The sequence below is a fragment of the Cupressus sempervirens genome, chromosome 11 (assembly GCF_028749045.1).
Source record: "Cupressus sempervirens isolate cs-2001-9-10 chromosome 11, ASM2874904v1, whole genome shotgun sequence".
Classification (NCBI taxonomy): Eukaryota; Viridiplantae; Streptophyta; class Pinopsida; order Cupressales; family Cupressaceae; genus Cupressus; species Cupressus sempervirens.
In genome coordinates, this window is record NC_143128.1 from 133,151,246 (window position 1) to 133,170,954 (window position 19,709).

Sequence of the window (19,709 nt, forward strand, 5' to 3'; positions counted from 1 at the left end):
ACTATCACACCTCTCTCATCTGATGGACATAAATGGATAATAACAGCTACATACTATTTCACTAAGTGGGTGGAAGCAGTCCCCCTAGTCTCAGCTATAGGAATTCAAGTCTCCAAGTTCATCTTGTACCACATTGTTTGCCGCTTCGGCATCCCATCCACCATCTTCACTGACCACGGAGGTAATTTTGAAAATCTCAACATGGAAGAATTATGCACTTCCCTCCACATCCATCACCACTTTTCTAGCCCATATTTCCCACAAGGTAACGGCCAGGCAGAGGCAACTAATAAAACCCTCCTCAAAATCCTAAAGAAAGTTGTCAATGATTCCGGCCGTGATTGGCACCTTCAAATAAACTTGGCTCTATGGGCCTATCGAACTTCCTTCCATACATCCACAGGCACAACTCCATACTCCCTAGTCTATGGTTCCGAAGCGGTATTACCTATAGAAGTTGAACTTCCCTCACTACGCATATCTTTGCGAGGGCAAATCTCAGATGAAGAATACAGAGTAGCTCGACTCACCCAGCTAGATCTCTTAGATGAGAAGAGACAACAAGCCTATGACCATCTCACAATCTATCAAACTCATCTCAAAAGGAATTTCAACAAGAAGGTGCTCCCACGACACTTTCAGCCAGGTGACATGGTCCTCAAAGAAAATATGAAAGTCCAAGCAGATCGAGAAAAGAAAGGCAAGTTTGAACCTACATGGCTTGGTCCCTATGTGGTTACTGCCTCCTTTGGCTCCGGAGCCTATCAATTATCTACACCAGAAGGAGAACTCTTGAATGATCCCACTAACATCATTCATCTCAAGAAGTTCTATGCTTGAAGATCCTTGATATACCCAGCTTTTGAAAAATACAAGAAAAAAATAGTAAAGAGAAATAAGCATCCAATGGTGAAAACTTGGCAATTCAAGCGCCTTGGATAGGTACCTTGGTGAAAACCTGGTAATTCAGGTGCCTTGTGTACTAAAGACTAATCCATTATCTATCACTATCCTATCCCTCATCCATCCACCCACCATCCCATAAAACACCTGCTTGTTCCCTTGGTGTTCCAATCAAATATCCAAAATCTGATGGAGCTTGTCAATACCTCCTGTACAGCTTGTAAATCTTGTACCAAAGCTTGTATTATACCTTGTAAATCTTGTACCATACCTTGTATATATCCAAATCTTGTCCAAAGCTTGTACCATATTCCATCTTGTAAATGATCTTGTATCCTAGCTTGTATCCTATCACATGCACACACAGAATCCCATTTTCCTTAAGCTTTTCACAAACCATCTACCTATCCACCTATCAACTATTATAGACTTCCCATCCTTCACAAACATTTCCATCTCACAAAAAACCAAAACATGAACAAACTTGTACATTTGTAACATATTTTGGTCTGTCAGCTTGTACATCCTCTTTAGCTTAGTATCATTGTATCTATCCGGCTTTCGTGTTAGTTCATCCTTGGTCAACATCTTGCACACATCGCACACCTTGGTTAGATATTCCAATGCATCCTTTAGCTAGATCTCCTGTCACCAAAGTGTTATCCTTCTTAGTTCAGCTTGCCAAATGCATCACTCATCCCGATCCATCAGCTTAGGTGCTCTCTGAAAGGTCCTTGCAGGATATAGCTTTCCTCATGTCTAATCTTGGTCCGTTAGTACCTTGTCCTACCCATCTCATTGGAAAACAGTTCTCTTTTGGATTTTCACTTTCTTTTTGATTTGGGATCTTCCCTTTTGGGTCTTGAAATATCTTTTCCAAGAAATCTCCTTGTTCCCTCCTCAAGGTTGCCATGATCATCCATATCATGGTATGCTGTGAATGGGGCAATTAGAGCGTAAGGTCTTGATCAGGTCTTTTGCTTGTTTTCTTTTTCTGCTTGTGGGTTACCTAGTGTCATTTCCACGCTGCTTCCTCTGGGATTCATGTGTGATACTGGGGCAATCCTTGTGTGTTTGTTTTGAGTCAGTTCGTCAGTCCTCTTGACGGTTGGTAAAAAGGCCTTGATGTTCTTGGTAACCCTGGCAATTAACCAACAGTCTTATAGCAAATCTAGTGCTCAACTACATGGTGGTACTTCTCTTTGAAGTATCCCTCCCGCTCAAAAAGCTTCAATGGATTCCCTTCATCTCCATTATCCCCCCCATCCATATCCTACATCTGTTGCTCCTACCCCAGCTTATGCATCAGTATCTCTTTGAATCACTCCTCACGCTTAGCTTTAGGAATCCACCAAGCCTCATCTTTCGAGATCCACAATCCTAGTCCTAGGGATCCCCGAAACCCATCTTCCGCCAATCTGACTCTTTGAAATCTTGTTGCATCAGCTTTATCATTCTATCATCCATCTCCCTACCATGGATTCCTTTTATAGCACTCCGCTCCTCCTCCCCCCCCCCCCCCCCCCCCCCAAATCTTGGAAAGTCTTAAGCTTGCTTTACTATTGTGCCTCTGATTTCCCTTTATCATTCTCCCGTAGTGAGAGTTTGAGCTAATTCAGCCCCTTCTCTTCGCCAACCTGCGTCTCAGCTCGCCTCAATTTCTTGTACTTTTCAAGAAGTCGTCGAGCCTCATTTCTCTCCCCGTCGCCTTCTTGAGGGGGCATCATCTAAGTCTAGTCTCTCCTCTTCTTATCCGAGACTGGGGCAACCTTGTTGCTAAAACATCTTTCTCATGTCGTCTTCATTCAAACTTCTTTGAAATAGTGTTGTCTCAACACTATGTCAAAGAGGGGCAAAATCTAGACACCTAAATTTGAGTACACTATTTTAGTAATCCTATTTAGTTATCTAAAAAGGCATTATTAATTAAATTTCTATTTAATTAATCCTTTGTCATCCCCTAGTTGATTAATTTAATTAATCATCTATAGTCCTAATTGATAAATCAAATAATCTATTATTTATCAATTAAATCCTATTCTTCTATCTAATTCCAAAAATCTCCATTTATTAAATAAATCTATTTGATAAATGAAATCCTCAAATTCAAAAACCCCTAACCTATCTCTAAATCCTCCATTTAGCCTAATCCACCCCATCCACCCATGCTAACCAAGCTTAGCCACTAACTCACCCACCCTCATTAATGCCATCCACTTGCACATCTCTAACATCCCTAATCTAATCCTAAAACCAAGCCTAATCCACCCCCTAATGTTGTCACATTCCTTAAACAAGTTTAAGACTTTCCTAAACCAAACCAAAGTCTTCCCTCAAAAAACCCAACCACTAAGTCATGAGTGCTCTTACAAGCCATAAAAGACTCTTACAAGCCCACTCATGACTCTTACACCCATCTTCCACACTCTTCCCTCTTCCACACTCATTCCTCTTACATCCCTCTTACATACTCAACCCCACTCATCATGACTTTAACCAACCCTTTACCCTACCCTCTCACACTCATCCTCCTTGTGACAAGTGTCACCTTCCCATTGGTGCTAAACAAGCAAAATCCATGTGCTCTCCTTTGAGTGCATCCTAGCCCTCCTTAAGCCTTCATCCATCCTTGCATCTAAGCCCTCAATCCCTCTACCCCTTAGCCTATAAATTGAATCCCATCCCAAGCCATTTCATCAACAATCTTTGAGCTAAAGTTACCATGCTATTTTGAGAACCAAAGCCATCAACCATACCCTTATAATGCCAAATTGAGAGCTCACAAAGCTACAAATTTTCCATTACCCACCTCCATTGAAGCTTCTTTTGAGCATCTTGAGCATACATCCACAAAAAAAGGACACATCTACATAATCAAGAAAGCATGGAGTGCTCTTTCTTGTGAGGTTTGCACTTCTTGTTTGCTTTCTTTGTCTAAGCATTTATGTGAATTTAGTTTTTGGTTTGTGAATGTTTACTTTATTTTGTTAATGTTCTTTGCATACTGATTCTGGTTCTACACATACATCCCTTGCTAGTTTAAGCCAAAATTAGTATCTCTGTACTAACTCCAAAGTTTTGTTTATGCCAAAATATCCACTCAAGCTGTCATTATGCTTCTCTTGAATTATATTTTCCCTCATGTATCCCTTAGGTACACATGGTTACCTTTAAATAACAATCCATTATGAAGTATATAATCTACAAACTTTCCATGAAAATGGTTCTCAAACTCTAGGCATACCTTGTAGGCTTTAGAGAAGTCTTCATCCTCTTCATACAAATCTTTGAAATCTTCTATTCCAATACTTTGTAGCTGTACTTCTTGGATAGTCAAAAGATTTCTACTCAGGGCATCTACTACCTTGTTGAACTACCCATTCTTGTGCTTGATTTTGAATGTAAAAGATTGTAGACACTCCATCCACTTCAAATGCCTATTACTAAACTTCTCTTGAGTATTTATGTAATTCAAAGCCTAATTATCACTGAAGACAACAAATTCTTTGGGTAGGAGGTAATGTCTCCACTTCTTGAGAGATTGTACCAATGCATACAACTCCAAGTGATAAGCTAAATAATTCTTCTTTGCCTCATTGAGTTTCTCACTAAAGAATGCCATAGGTCATCCATCTTGACTCAATACTCCCCCTACTACTACATTACTTGTATCACATTCAATAGTGAGCACCTTATCAAAAGTAGATAAGAGTAAAATGGGTTTTGTAGCTATCTCTTGTTTCAATGTTTGAAATTCCTTCTCTACTACTTCAGTCCATTAAAAATTTGTTTTTAGCCCTCCTTTGATGGTGTCTAGTATTGGTGCACAAATCCCACTAGAGTTCCTCACAAAATTTCTATAGAATTGTTCCAAACTATGAAAACTTCTAACTTTGGTCCCTATTTTAGGAGTAGGCCAATCCAATATTGCCTCCACTTTACTTGGGTCCATTTTCATATTACCCTTGGACACTAAAAAGCCCAAATAAACTAGTTCTTGCTACATGATTACACACTTTTCTAGATTAATGCCTAGTTGCTCTTCCTAGAGTCTCTCCATGACCAACCTCAAATGTTCAAGGTGCTCTTCCTTTGTTTTGTTATAGATAAGTATGTCATCTAGATACACTACTACAAATCTACCTATGGAGTCCTTCAAGACCTCATTCATTAATCTCATGAAAGTGCTTGGGGAATTTGTAAGCCCAAATGGCATTACAAGCCATTCATACAATCCATCTATTGTTTTAAAAGCGGTCATCCACTCATCATCCTCTTTGATTCTAATTTGGAGATAACCACTCTTCAAATCTAGCTTTGTAAAGTACATAGCATGTCCTAAATAATCCATCAAGTCTTCTATTATTGGAATAGGGAATCTATACCTAATGGTGATCTGGTTAATAGCCCTTGAATCTGTACAAAGCCTCAAATTTCCTTGTTTTTTTGCTACTAAGACCATTGGGACTACACATGGACTAATACTCTTCTTAATCAGCCCTTGATCCAATAATTCTTGCACTTGTCTTGCCACTTGTTTATTCTAATCTAGAGTAAGCTTATAGGCTACTTTGGTAGGAAAAGAAGCATCGGGTACAAAATCAATTTGATGGATGATTGCTCTTTTAGGTGGTAGTACTACTGGAGTACCATCTAAAATAATGTCCTTGAAATCATCAAGAATCTACTGTACTTCAAGAGGTATTAGCTATAACTTTGTATCTTCCTCCTTTAGCTTCACCATAGTGGCACATCCTATAGTCTCCTCATCTTGTAAAGCTTGCAAGAACTCATTACCACTACTAAGTAACACACTAGGTGTCTTAGAAGTTTCCCCTTCATTCTCTATTAAGGACTAAATTTTGAAAGTTCTTCCATCCTTCTTGAAAGAAATGACATTTTCTTCTCCATCATAGATCACCTTCCTATCAAATTAGCATGGTCTTCCCAATAGAAGATGGCATTTATCTATTGGAAAGATATCACAAAAAACTTTGTCTTTATAAGATCATATAGAAAACTCCACCCATGTCTACTCATTAACTAGTAAACTTTGCTTTTGATTCAACCAAGTCACCTTGTAGGGATTTTCATGGGGAACCTTTGTAAGTTTCAGCTTCTTTGTTGCCTCCTCTGAAATGATATTATCTATTGACCTTGAATCCACTATGACCTTGCAATATTTTCCTTGGATCTTGCACCTAACACTAAAAAGAGCCCTCCTTTATTTAGGTGCACTTTGATTAGGCTGCCTTATGAGTACCTCTCTAATTATCAAGTTTTCACCCATTTCTAATTCTAATTTTTTGACTTCTTGAGTTCATGAGCTTATAATATCTTCTTGGGCATAAACTACCCTCTTCTCACTATTTGAGGTTGATGGTTTATCAAGACACTTGTAACTCTTATTGTACTTACATACTTCTTAAGAGAAGTTCAAAACACCAAAAATGTAATGGTGGGAGCCTTGGAAGGGTGCTCCTACACAAAAAAGTATAGAAAAATAAGAGAAAGATTGATTTTACATCAATCTATGTTGAGACCTCGTCTTGTGCTTATGCAGATGCATTTGAATAATGCAAAAGAGTTAGTCCAAGTATATCCAAATATATCATTTTTTGATAGCATGGTGGATCTCATAGAAAAAATGGAGATAGATATTCATGCCATTGAATCTATACATACTTACTATTAGCAGGAATGCTGATGATATTCCTTTGGGGGAGTATCCTAAGAATTGAAAAGGACATAACATGATTGGCGTATTGCATTCATAACTATGTTTGTCATTGATGAAAAGATAGTATGATTTTTTGTGAAGATTGACAGAGTAGTAGAAAGATAATGAGGTTGTACAAAAAAAGGTTTGATGTTTAGGTGAAGCACAATTAAGGACATGTTCTACACTATTTCATGATGATGAGGTTAAGTGTGGATGAAGTAAGTCAAAGATATTCAAAAGATATGTTTGATTTATAGATAACAGTACATGGATAAAGTACTTGATAAGAATTTTCTAATTATTGGAGTGTATATCCTAACAAAGATAGAATTGAATATGCAAAGTTATAAAGTGATAGAGGACAGTCTAATGATGACATGACTGAGTGTGTAAGTCCTAGAGTCACATGTGTGAGAAGTTGTTAAGACTATGAGACAAAAATGTTATGTTATTATAAAATAATTAATTCTCTTAATGTGGTCCTATTATAATTAATTGGGAAAGTCTTAAGACTAAATCTAGGAATTATTTTGAGGACTTGGTATAAAGGAAAGTGTTTTCCTTGATTAAGTTGTATGAATTGAGACAAGAAGACATGTGAAATGTGTGAACAAGACCAAGGTATTTGGTAAATGTGAGTAAGCAATCCAAAGGATTATTGGATGTGAAGTTGGTGATATGGTATCAAGATCAGAAGGAGCAGAAGTCTAGTTGATAGAATAGAGGAAGATAAAACAAAGTATAGATCATTTCTATTTTTCTACAAGGAATAATAGAGAGATCATTTGGATAGTGGGTTCATTGGTTTTTGCACTGGATTTGTTTGGACAATGGGTTTATCTTCCTTCCAAAAATCTTAGCAAGGTTGGCACAACTCCTAATAGGGTTGGAATATCCTAATAGAAATTCAAAGTCTCCTAAGGAGGACTAATATGTACTGAATGTTTTGATGCAAGAGCATCTTGGCTTGTATTGCTATCCTATATATTTGCCAATTTTCTTAGTTGCTGCTGAGTTGCAATGTCTTTCATTGCTGAGTTCTCCATGTTTGTCAAGTTTGCACTTGCTATTGAGTTTTCATTTGGTTGGCAAGTCAAAATGGTTGGCAAGTCCCTTTGGTTGCCAAGCTCTCTTTGGTCACCAAGTTTGGAGTTGTTGCCAAGTTCCTTTGGTTGCAAAGTTCTCTTTGGTTGTTGAGTTCCTTTGGTTGTTGTGTTCCTTTGGTTGTTGAGTTCCTTTGGTTGCTAAGTTCCTTTGGTTGACGAGTTCACCAAGTTGTAGAATTTTTTGGTCCTTGGTGTCCTGAATTGTCTGTGAGTAGTTCCTAGTTGGAGCCAACCTTTGAATTTAATTTTGTGATAGGTATTTTCTAAGAGGTGAATTGTGGCTTGTTTGACATTTAATGTAAAGGTTTTTTTTTTTTTTTTATATATCTACAATAGGATGACATGTGGCTATGCATGTATTTAAAGGGGTCTTTGGTAGAGTCTTACGAGTAGGAAGTTAGAGAGACAATAACATAGCAAGAGAAAAAGTGAGTTAGAATGCGAAGCTTATCATTGTGGATTGAGATTGAATTGTAATGTTGGCCATAACCAAAAAGGCCTCACAACTAGGCATGTATTTTATGATTTGACCAATCTATGAAAGTATTTTTCCCTCTATCTCCTATGTTTGTTGTTATTGTGTTGTCTTCCATTGTGTTTACTCTCGTAGGTAGTTTGGAATAACTAGGTGATGCCTTTGGCCCTAGTTGTTTCATCTCTCCCCGTGTCATGTTTTCATTGACTCCTAATAGGGTCAATCCTCTAAAATGATTACTAAATCATCTAGTGGGTATCACCCCCACTAGAGTTTTCTCTCTGATCAAGGGTTTCCTTGGTTAACATATTTGGTGTTATTTATATGAGTATCTTGTTGTGGTTGTTGATTATATTGATCATATGCTTAAGGATTAATAAGGTTGATAATTATGATAACGATTGCATAATTGATTTACTCACTACTATGTTTTGGCTAGAATTGTGATGGTAGGCCATCACAATTGTGACAACCACTTGTTGCCCAAGTGATAACCACAAAATGGGTCTTTTTGGATAGGTGTAGGACTTTTTCTATTGTAAATTGTGATGGAAAGGACATCCATCACAATTATGATGAATAAAACTATTATAACTTGAAAGAATGAAGGGGAAAGAGTTCATATTGATGTTGTCTCAATTGCGATAGTAGGCTAACATAATGATGATGTATTAATCTTCCAGTCCTCCATCGCAATTACAACTTCCATGCGACAAATTTGCTATAGAAGTGACATTGATCCATTGGATGTAGCTATCAAAATTGTAATGGTTTTACAATAGATGTACTATGCAAGTGATGGGTAGTTGTCAGAACATGACATTATAATTATGCTGGCTAACTGAATTATTACAATAATGTTTCTTAATGTTTAATGTTTAATGATATGCATCCAAGGACAAGAATAATTTTGTGACTATTACATTTGAGTGAGGTTGGTCCTTTTTAAGCTTGACTTATTTCTTTTGCAATTTTTGCTTCTAAAATAATGGTTAGTGATCACTTTTGGATGTATACACAATATTCTAGTGATATTGAGTTGCTATGAAACTTCATTTCAGATCTTCAATGGAGTGTTTCTAAAAGTGAACAAAGCAACAATTAACATGTTGCATCAGGTTGAGCCATATGTGACCTTTGGGTATGATCTTGGTTAGTTATAAGAATTATGTAGATCAATTTTTTCTTATTTCATAGATTCTTGTGTATATTATTATTTAATTCTCTTTCTTAATTATTTCTAGATATCCAAATTTAAAAGGTATAAGAGAACTAATTTACAAGAGAGGTTATGGAAAGGTTGATAAGAAAAAAATTCCTTTGACTAACAACTCTGTCATTGAAAAGGTACTTGTGTTCATATTGCTTTTTTGTGTTAATCAATATGCTTTCCCAGTGCTTATTATTTCTACCTTGTTGCTTTTGAACAGGTTTTAGGTAAAAATGGCATAATCTATATTCAAGATCTTATCCATGATATTGTTACTATTGGCTCCAACTTTGCGAAAGTAAATTTTTGTGTGTGGCCATTTAAACCCAATGCTCTATCTAATGGACTAAAGAACAAACACAACCACTACATTGAAGGTGGTGATGTTGGCAATTGTTAAAGTCATACATTAAGATTAAATTGTTTAATAGACCATATTCCATTGGGAATGCAATCTCTATTGGCCTCCTTTCCTCTAATTGAAAAATTCTTAACAAATCCTATTCCCTCCTCAATCTTGAATAGTTTAGGATTAGTAGAATTGGCCCTTTATAGAAATAGCTTGACTGGTACAATCCCGCCTTAATTGGGAATGCTCTCTAGCCTTGAGTTTCTATATCTATAGGGAAATAAGCTGAAAGGTATTGTCACATCCACAATTGCCAATTGTCCCCAACTAAGTAGACATGATTTGTCTTTCAATCATCTTAGTGGAGAAGTAACATTGAATTTCAATGGGATTCTAATTCTTCAAATGCTAATCCCTTCATCTAATCAACACATTAGAGGGAGCATTTTCACAATCCCCATTCTTACAGCCATCTAGAATTTTACAAGTCTTAATAAATTATAGATTGATCACAATCATTTGACTAGATACTTGCTAGAGCATCTCCCCACCAATATGAGGTACCCTAATATATCTTGTAATACCCTTACAAAATGCATCACATTCTCTCTAAGAAACCTTGAATACGTTGCAAAGAGTCTTGCTCGATAACAACTGGATAGAAGGAAACATACCTAATGAGATTGGAGAAATAAAAATCCTTAGCAAGCTATCTATGAGTCATAATTTTATTTTTGGAGAGATCCCTTAGAAAATTAGTTTCCTTCAATTGTTAACACATCTTGTTCTCAACCACAACCAATTCTTTAGGAACATCCCTGTAAGTTAGGGGAAATGCTACAAATTGAAATTGTTGGACCTCTCCAACAATAAGTTTAGTGGATGTGTCCCCTATTAAGTGGATAGTTTTGCTAATTTGTAGATATATCTCAATTTGTTAAAAAAATATTTCCAAGGACCTCTACATTGAGAAATCAGAAAGATGATTCATGTTCAAGACATTGATGCTTTAGTTAATAGATTAGAAGATTGAATTCTAACCACTCTAGGAAGCTATGAACGACTTGAATATTTGAAGCTTTCATCAAATGAATTGGAAGGTCCATTGAAAAATTCTCTCAGTGAGTTAAAGAGTTTTGTGAGCATGGATTTGGCTTCTAACAAATAGTTAGGTTTGATGCCCACCTCTCTAAAGTTCCTGAAAAGACTTCAGTTCTTGTATTTTTCTTTCAATAACTTGAGTAGAGAGATCCCCAAAGATGGAATATTTTAAAATTTGATACCTACATCATTTAGGGGAAATGTGGGTCTATATAGGGAATGAATCCAATTACCTCCGTGCTTTGTGAATAGAGAAAGAGGGGAATGGGATAAAAGTCTAGGTTGTGTGGTGGAAAAGCAAAAGGAAAATAATTCCATATCATGAGGAGCTTCTGGAAACATGCATCCTGTGATGACATGAAAAAAAGGAATAGAAAATATCTAATACCATTAGATATTAAGGGTCTTCAAGGTAAATATATGTTATCTCTAACTATAAGCCTCACTAACCTTGAAAGACTAGTTTGTCTATCCAACATATGCTTATCTAAATCTATAGGATACCTGCAGTAAAGAGCACACATATTATATTATTTAAGAGTTTTCAAGGTCTTATTTTCATAAATTGTTGACTTTAAAAGGATGGGTTATGTTAACATTAATAAATCTCTAAAGTATCTAACAAAATCAGTGAGAGCCTTCTTACCTATCAAATTCTACTATATATTACTAAAAATAAAAATATTACTAGTAGATTAAGAATACTTCTCTTTTTTCTAATTTGTAAATCAAATTAAAAATACTTGTCTATTTCTAATAAGTAAATTAGGGATTATCTATATGTTCAGATGCACCTATCCAATGGATTGGGTTAGAATGCACACACACACACACACACACACACACACACACACACACACACACACACACACACACACACACACACACACACACACACACACACACACACACACACACACAAGCACATGGTTGTAATTAATTACAAATTTAAGATTGAATTGTTGGGACATGGTACACATGTTCTAATTGCACCTAGATTGATGCCCATGGACAAATATGAGAATTGGGGCTGGCTATATATACCATAGTGACATGATAAGAAGCTACTATATTCTAATTTCTATAGTTCACAATTTTTGAGATTGTAGGAAAATGCTTACCTAGTCTACTTGTAGATGGATACAATACTTAGATTAATGTTGATAGACAAATCAAGCCATTATGAAAAAAGATGAAGGTTGTTTTGAAAGTTATTATTAAAACCTATGTATATATTTGACATTTATAACATACCACATGTCGGTATAAATATTAGCCTTTATCTCTATATTTAAGCCCTTTTTCCATGGTGGGGAGTTACCTAGTGTTTATTATCCACAAATTAGAGATGATGTTTAAAAAAAATGTTATTACCATTCCTCTTGTTGTGCATGAATTTAATAAACATTCATATGTAATAAGGATCCAATTTTTCCCCAAAATTATGGCCTCATAATTGGGATTGACATTTATAGGTAAATGCCATGTAATGCCCCACTCAAAATCTTGGGAACAAAGATTCGATTCAAGCCAAGATATATTTTTTTCAAGTATGAATGCACATGAAAACATCATATAGGGATCAAAAATATTGCAATGGAAGACTTCACCAATAATCCAAGAAACCAACAAACCTCTAAACACCACTATAAAACAAAAACGACAAACCGCAGAGGAATGCAAATGATTCTGAATTTGAAACATTTGAAATTCTAAATCCAATTGAAAGGTATTCAAGAACACTGAAGAGGACAATGAAAAAACCTCAAAAAAACTTCCAAACAAACTAAAAAATGCCCACTATCCACCTAGATAGGTTTTTCCAAAACCCAAGTGATACTTTAAATCTGCATGGTACAACACTTTCTAGTATCGTATGACCTTTCTAAAGAAGGCTTGTGATACAATCAGGGTTTGGGTGATACTTCTCATGAAAGCCAATATCATATGAACTTTCTCCAAGAGGTGTGCGATATAACAAAGTGTCACATGATAGAGTTTACAAGGGCATGTGATACTTTCCAATATCACATGATTCTTCTCCTTTGGACATATGATACTTTAAAGTATCACCCAATGCTAATGCATGGTCACCCAAAGAAATAAATAATTACTCTGAGGGAAAAAGAAGGGATGAAATGGAAAAATCAAATGTCCACACTGGGGAGTACCAGATCCATGTAGATTAAAAAGGACATACTAAAAGAAACATTATAGTATATAGAAGCAACATCACAATGTATAGAAATAACGTTGTAATAACTAAACAACCAAACTAAGTATGCAGTTCCTCCCAACCGTTTATAGCATCATGAGATCATCCTGGGTCCTAGTCATCCTCTATGCATAACATCCCAAACCACTAAGTAGATTGTTAGAGCTATCTTATAAGGATGTCACTACTAAAACATCCTACAACAGAAGAATAAGGAAATCTAACATACTAAACCAATAAGCAATAGATACACCAACGAAGTAATTCACATTATCTAATCATATGCTAAACGTCATAATATAGGAATGTGTCAAATAGACTAGCATCATCTAAACATAATATCCAAGCATTGCAATGAAAGCATAAATCACAAGAAAGCATACTCTTGAAAACATCTAGCAACAATTTCACTAGGACAAAAGACCATCTTTGTATACTGATCCCTAGTATTGATATAAGTAGCTATGGTTCTCTACCACATGAAACCCATGGGTCCACTCCCACTGTACTGATGGAGATAATGATCTAAACATAAACACACTCAAAGAAAAAATCCATGCCTAACATCCATGCCAGACAATAATGATGACTAAAACCAAGATCACGAAACAATGTAAGTACAAAAAGTCTTGGTTAGACACTCAATGGACCACTAAGTAGTGGTTGACATCATAAATATTCACTTGGCATCAACAAGATCAAGCTTGGATCATGAAAATTTAACTCCCTCAATGAAAGGCTCAAGTATCCAACATTTTTCATTATCTTAAGTTTTATTACAACTCACACGTTTTATTTAGTTATCACTTAACTATAACTTCCTCTACCAACCTATGGTGCCATGATTGATAGGCTACAAGAGAGAAGCTCCCTCCATATGCTATCCTACCCTACCCATGCTCATCCAATGATGAGTTCTCATAGGCATGCATATTCCCAACCCAACCCCAATGATTATAACTACTGAAAGTACCACGAAAGATCAGGCCTCACAAATCACCCAACAAATATATGTGTACATACTCGTGTATGGTGCACCACCATCACAAACATCATAACACAAGGACTAGATGAGAACACAAGAAAAATATTACTTAATAGAAAGCAACTTGGGAGGCCACATTCTACATGAATCCCAAAGATAATAAAACCATACATCATGAAATCATTCAATTGGCCTCAATTTGAGAATATGGATTCTTCATGAATTCCAATGATGGAACAAGATCAAACATCATGAACTCACTCAATCAGCCTCAATTTGGGAGTATGGATTCTACACAAATTCTAGTGTCCATGAAATAACAAGGGTCCAAAAGAAATAATAACACTAGGTATAAAATCACTCAACCAAATACAAAGTCAAGAGTATGGATGCAACACACATCACAATGCAAACATAAAAGTGCAAAAATGGTCTAACTAACATCCAAATGAATGATCTAGGTCCAAGACTAAACTCATTCCAAGAAAACCTAAGAAAACAAGGGAGCATGCAAAATGAGGTAAAAATGCCCAAAACTAGAAAACTTCAAAATTAAAATCCATTTGGTCTTTGGGGACAAGAACCCTAAAAATCCAATAAAATTTAGGTTTGAACATTGTATGCAAAAACAACCAGCATAACAGTGTGAAACCCCAAACCCCATCCTGAAAATAAGGAAAACATTCATACCCAACCAACCGGGTAGAACCAAAAAATAGAAATAGAGGGGAAGACTAGTCTTAGCCTCCTAACAAATGGCTACAAAAAAAAAAAGCTGAAACATAGTAGAAATAATAAAATAGGAGAGCCCTACCTCACAACCAAAATGGAAAAATGGAAATAGAACCATAAAATAGAAACCCCATAGAAGTAGCCAAAATTCATGGAAATCCAAGGTCTTCCCAAGCTAGATCCAATGAGCCAAATCTCATGATGATCCCATGCTCGTAGCTCCCACAATGAACAAAAAATTAAATCCCCATGAAGAGGATTTTGGGTTTTTACTCTCAAACTTTCTAATTCAAAAGTGAGAAGTGAGGAATTAAATTCTTTTTCAATACTTATTCACTTTTCAAGTGAATAATTAATTAGGGCAAAGAACTAACCAACTTAGTTAAACCTTGAATCAACCTAAACAAAAAAAAGCTATTCTTATTAATAGGAATTCATATATGGAAAAGCTGCTAGAAACTAAATTCAATAAAATTAAAATCCCAAAAACTTAAAATCACATAATTTTCTTAACAACCTTCATGATAATCCAAACATCTAAATGCACAGAGATGCTTATAGATCTAATCACATAATGCAAATGAATATGAATTCAATCAAATCATTGGAAGGTTTAATTTAAAAATTTAAATAAGATAGGTTGACCATACAAGGATGACATTGGTAAAATATGAATGGCTGAATTACTAACTCCATGTGCCTCTACTAGGGATATAAATCCTGCACACTAAACAACAAGATCAATTGCAATTGCATATAATAACATAGCTAAAGAAATAAATGTATTAAATGACTATTTTAACCATTTATTCAGTTATACCATAATAATCTATTTACATCACTCACATTCACATATAGCATAATAAAGTAAGAATGAAGTAAATAACCATAGCATTAGATCCATCAAATAACATAATTAGGGATATGTCCAAATAAAAAATAACTAGATATCATCATAAAACACACTGTAATCTCAAAATGGCATCATCATGTAGTATGCTCAACTGAACAACATAGTTTTCTAACATCTATGATATTGAAATCAAAGTATAACATCTCACCCTTAGGTCATCTCAAATGTAAAACATAAGATAAGCAACAAATATCTCTCAAATCAAAATATAACAAGGTAAATATCCACAGCACATAACCAATGAATCCAACATGGCTAATCCATTTCTAATAATTTAAGAATTTAATAATGGTAGTAAAAACAACATAAAAAGGTACTTAAAACACATTAGTGAACACAATTATAAACATGACTAACCACTTCTATAGGAACCTAGTCTAGTGTAGCATGATAATAGTACACAGTGCAATCTCTACACACATCCCATGGTAATCATGGAGTAACATCATGATACCACATCAATCCTAGTAACCATTGGCACAAACCTTAGTGAACCATAAATCACATCATGATCTCATAAATAATCTATAAGCATAATCAAAGCAATTAATACAGTAATATAAATCCAATCACCTCAAGGGTGTAGACCACTCATGGTCTCAATCACGATTCATGATAACAAAAGATCAACAAGGTTGCATCCATCAGGATGACTTATAGAAGTCAAATGAATGAGGAACTACATGCCATCTAATCCAGTCTACTTAGTATAAACATTGAAATTGATGAGTATTCACAAATCTCATTGTTTAGAAAATATAGATAGTAATAAGTATGCAAACATTGAAAGAAAACTTAAAATGAAGTATAACACAAGCTAGTCTACCTTACTTAGGTGAAAAACTAAATTATATTGGTGCCATAACTCCATACACTAGATCAAAGATGTGCACAACCAAAGGGCTTGTGTTATTTAAATAGCTAGTTATTATGGTATTGAATAGTAAACCAAAAATATACAAAAGCTAGAGACTAAAAACTTATGGGTGTAATAAATTCTCAAATATCCATGCACAAAGCATAGACATAAAATGCTTTGGAAGTCCTCACTATGGCTGCTAAGGATGTTGTTCAAGAATTCCTAAATGTTGTACTACTTGTTGTTTAAGAATTTGATCAAGAAATCTTAATCTTGGAGTCTCTCCTCTACTTGTACCAGGTCCAACACAATCCTCACCTAATGCCTTTTTTGCTACCTAAGGTGGTTACTAATTGTTTATCTTGAACATCTAAAGTGTCTTTAAATGGCCTTCAAAGTTAATTTAGATACAATATGTAGACACCTAAATTTTTTGTAAAACACTATATTAATTAATTTAATATCTCCTTTGACATTATGATTAATTATTAATTAATTAATTGTATTTTGTCATATTCTTATACTTATTTAATTAATTTTACTTAATTAAATAAGTTCACTTCCCTAATGTATTTTGACTTTAATTCATATACTCCCCTCTAATCTGTTAAATTCATTTAATGCATAGTGACATCATATGTTCCCTATTAAATAAATTCAATTTATTTAAATCCTCTACATGCTTAAGTTTCCTAAACCCAATTAAGATTAATCTAATTCTATCTTAATCGTAACCTATCTTCCACCAAAATTAATAAATGATTTCATAAAATCATTTATTCCTCTTTTATCCATCTAACCCTTAAATGAATTTTAATTCATTTATCTCTTACATGTCTCCACTTGAATGATATTTTAAATGTTTTATTTATGAAATTTATGACATTATTCCTCCACTATGAAATGTCTTCCAATCACATCATTCTTTATTCTTCCACTATAACATGTCTTCCACTCTCCTCATTTCTTTATTCCTCGACTATGACATGTCTCCCACTCATCTAATCCTTTAATCCCCCACTCCTCTATGTCTCCCACTCATCTCATATTTTAATCCTCCACTCTTCCATGCCTCCCATTTATCTCATATTTTAATCCTCCACTCCTCCATATCTCCCACTCACCTCATTATTTATTCCTCCACTATGACATGCCTCCCACTCACCTCATTCTTTATTCTTCTACTATGACATGTCTTCTACTCTTTTTTTTTCTTTATTCCTCCACTATGACATGTCCCCCATTACCTTTAATTTTAAATTGAACCCACTATCTCCCTTTCTTTATTAAATTACTTTACCACCCCTGCATGGCTTATGTGTCTCCTATGTGGCTCCTATGTGGATGTCACATAGGTGTCACCTCCCCAAACCTCTCCAAAAATCTATAAATAGAGCCCTTGTCTCAAGCAAACAACATCATTTTTCATTTGCATTGTTATCATGCTAGTTTATTCTTAGAGCTTTTAGAGACCATATCTCCTCCATATGCATTGTTATCATGCTAGTATAGTTCTAGAGCCTTTTAGAGATTTTATGCATTGTTGTTAATATTTAGTAGTTGCTACTTTATTTGTATTTGTATTGGTAACTTAGTTTGATTTCTTGCATTGCATTTCCATCTCACCTCTTAGAGTTCTTTGAGGATTGGCTTACTCATAGCGATTTCTTGAAGGTACTCTCCATTCATCTTAGCATAGAATCATTTCATGCTGTATTTTCATCAACAAGGGATTCAATAGTTTTGTTTGGGAGAGCACATCTACATCCCTCACAATTGAGCACACTAGCAAGGCTTCTTATGGGTGCCCTTGTTGACCTACTTTGAGGTTGTGTGAGGACTTTAATTTGTGGTTGCATAAGTTGTTAAACTCAAGTTGATTTTAGTAGTATTTCCATTTGTTTCTAATATTTCATATGCACATGTTACAACTAATGTTTGCTTGTTTATATGTGCTCTTGACAGGTTAAGTTTTTACATATACATTTTGGCATGCCCAGTGGGATCCACTTCACAGGTTCAAACTAATCATCTAATGTATTTTTGAGTTTATTTTGTGACTTTAAGCTTGTAGTTTGAAGGCTTGCACTTGGAGATCAAGTTCCATGAGGAGTCTCAAATCAAGCCTCATTACTCTTTGCAAATTATAAAGAAGCACTTTTGCTAAAACATCTATAACTTTTGCGTACGAGATCCGTTTGGGATGATTGAAAATGCATTGGAAAGCTGATTCAGCCTTATATATAGATTTGTAGATAATTTTGTTAGATTCAATTGCTAAAATTAGTTTCACACATTCAAAGTCACTCTCTATATTTCTTGAAGATTTTTTCTTAAATTTTTTTTGGAATAAACTTGAATGCTTAAACACTTGTCTTTGAATGCATGTGGGAATTAAATTAAAATTATAACACACTCTTGAATGGATAAAGCTAAAAAAATCAAATTCGATCTTGAATGCACCATTAATTGAACAAAACCTTTTTATTTGGAATGAATGTTTCAACACAATCTTGAATGCCATAAAGAAATTGAACATTTCATTGGAATGAATGATAACACAATCTTGAATGTCTAAGGATCAAAGAACATTGCAATGAAAATTTCAATTTACTGCTTAAAACAAACACTCACTCAATCTTGAATGCATAATGGAATTGACTCTTTCCTTAATCAATTTTCTTATGTCGACATTTCACTATTTACTTATGTTGATGAACTCTCAATTTTTATTATATTGATGACATTGTCCAATTGAAAAGAACATTGAATGCTATAAACATGAGTTTCTTCAAGAGTAGATTACAAAACCTAAAGGTCCATTGGGAAAGAACACGTGTCTTTTAATCCTGAGGCCACTTATGTATTCTCTACTCTCATGCCTTTGTGTAATATTGAGTGCACAAGAAATAAGTGGCCTTGTTTTACATTTTAGGAAGCCTACTTGGAGATTTCATCGCCCATTGGGACAACCTCAACTCTAGAATTCTAGCATAGTATAGGAATCAAGAGGTGAATTGAAAGACACCTCTCTTGGAAGAAATTTTTTGTCACTCTTGGCTAAGCCCCAAAGAACTTTATACCTTTGGGAAGTGTAGGCAGAGATTTGGGTTAATGTCTCCCCCTGGCTATGTGGTAC

At 35.0% G+C, this 19,709-nt stretch overlaps 1 long non-coding RNA gene across 1 annotated transcript; it reads left to right on the forward strand.

The window, feature by feature from the left end:
• The first annotated feature begins 18,006 nt into the window (after positions 1-18,006).
• LOC149528552 (uncharacterized) lies at positions 18,007-18,864 on the forward strand. The gene is made up of 2 exons (XR_016359061.1): positions 18,007-18,398; positions 18,536-18,864. It is a non-coding gene; the product is annotated as an uncharacterized LOC149528552 (long non-coding RNA).
• The last annotated feature ends 845 nt before the right edge of the window (positions 18,865-19,709 follow it).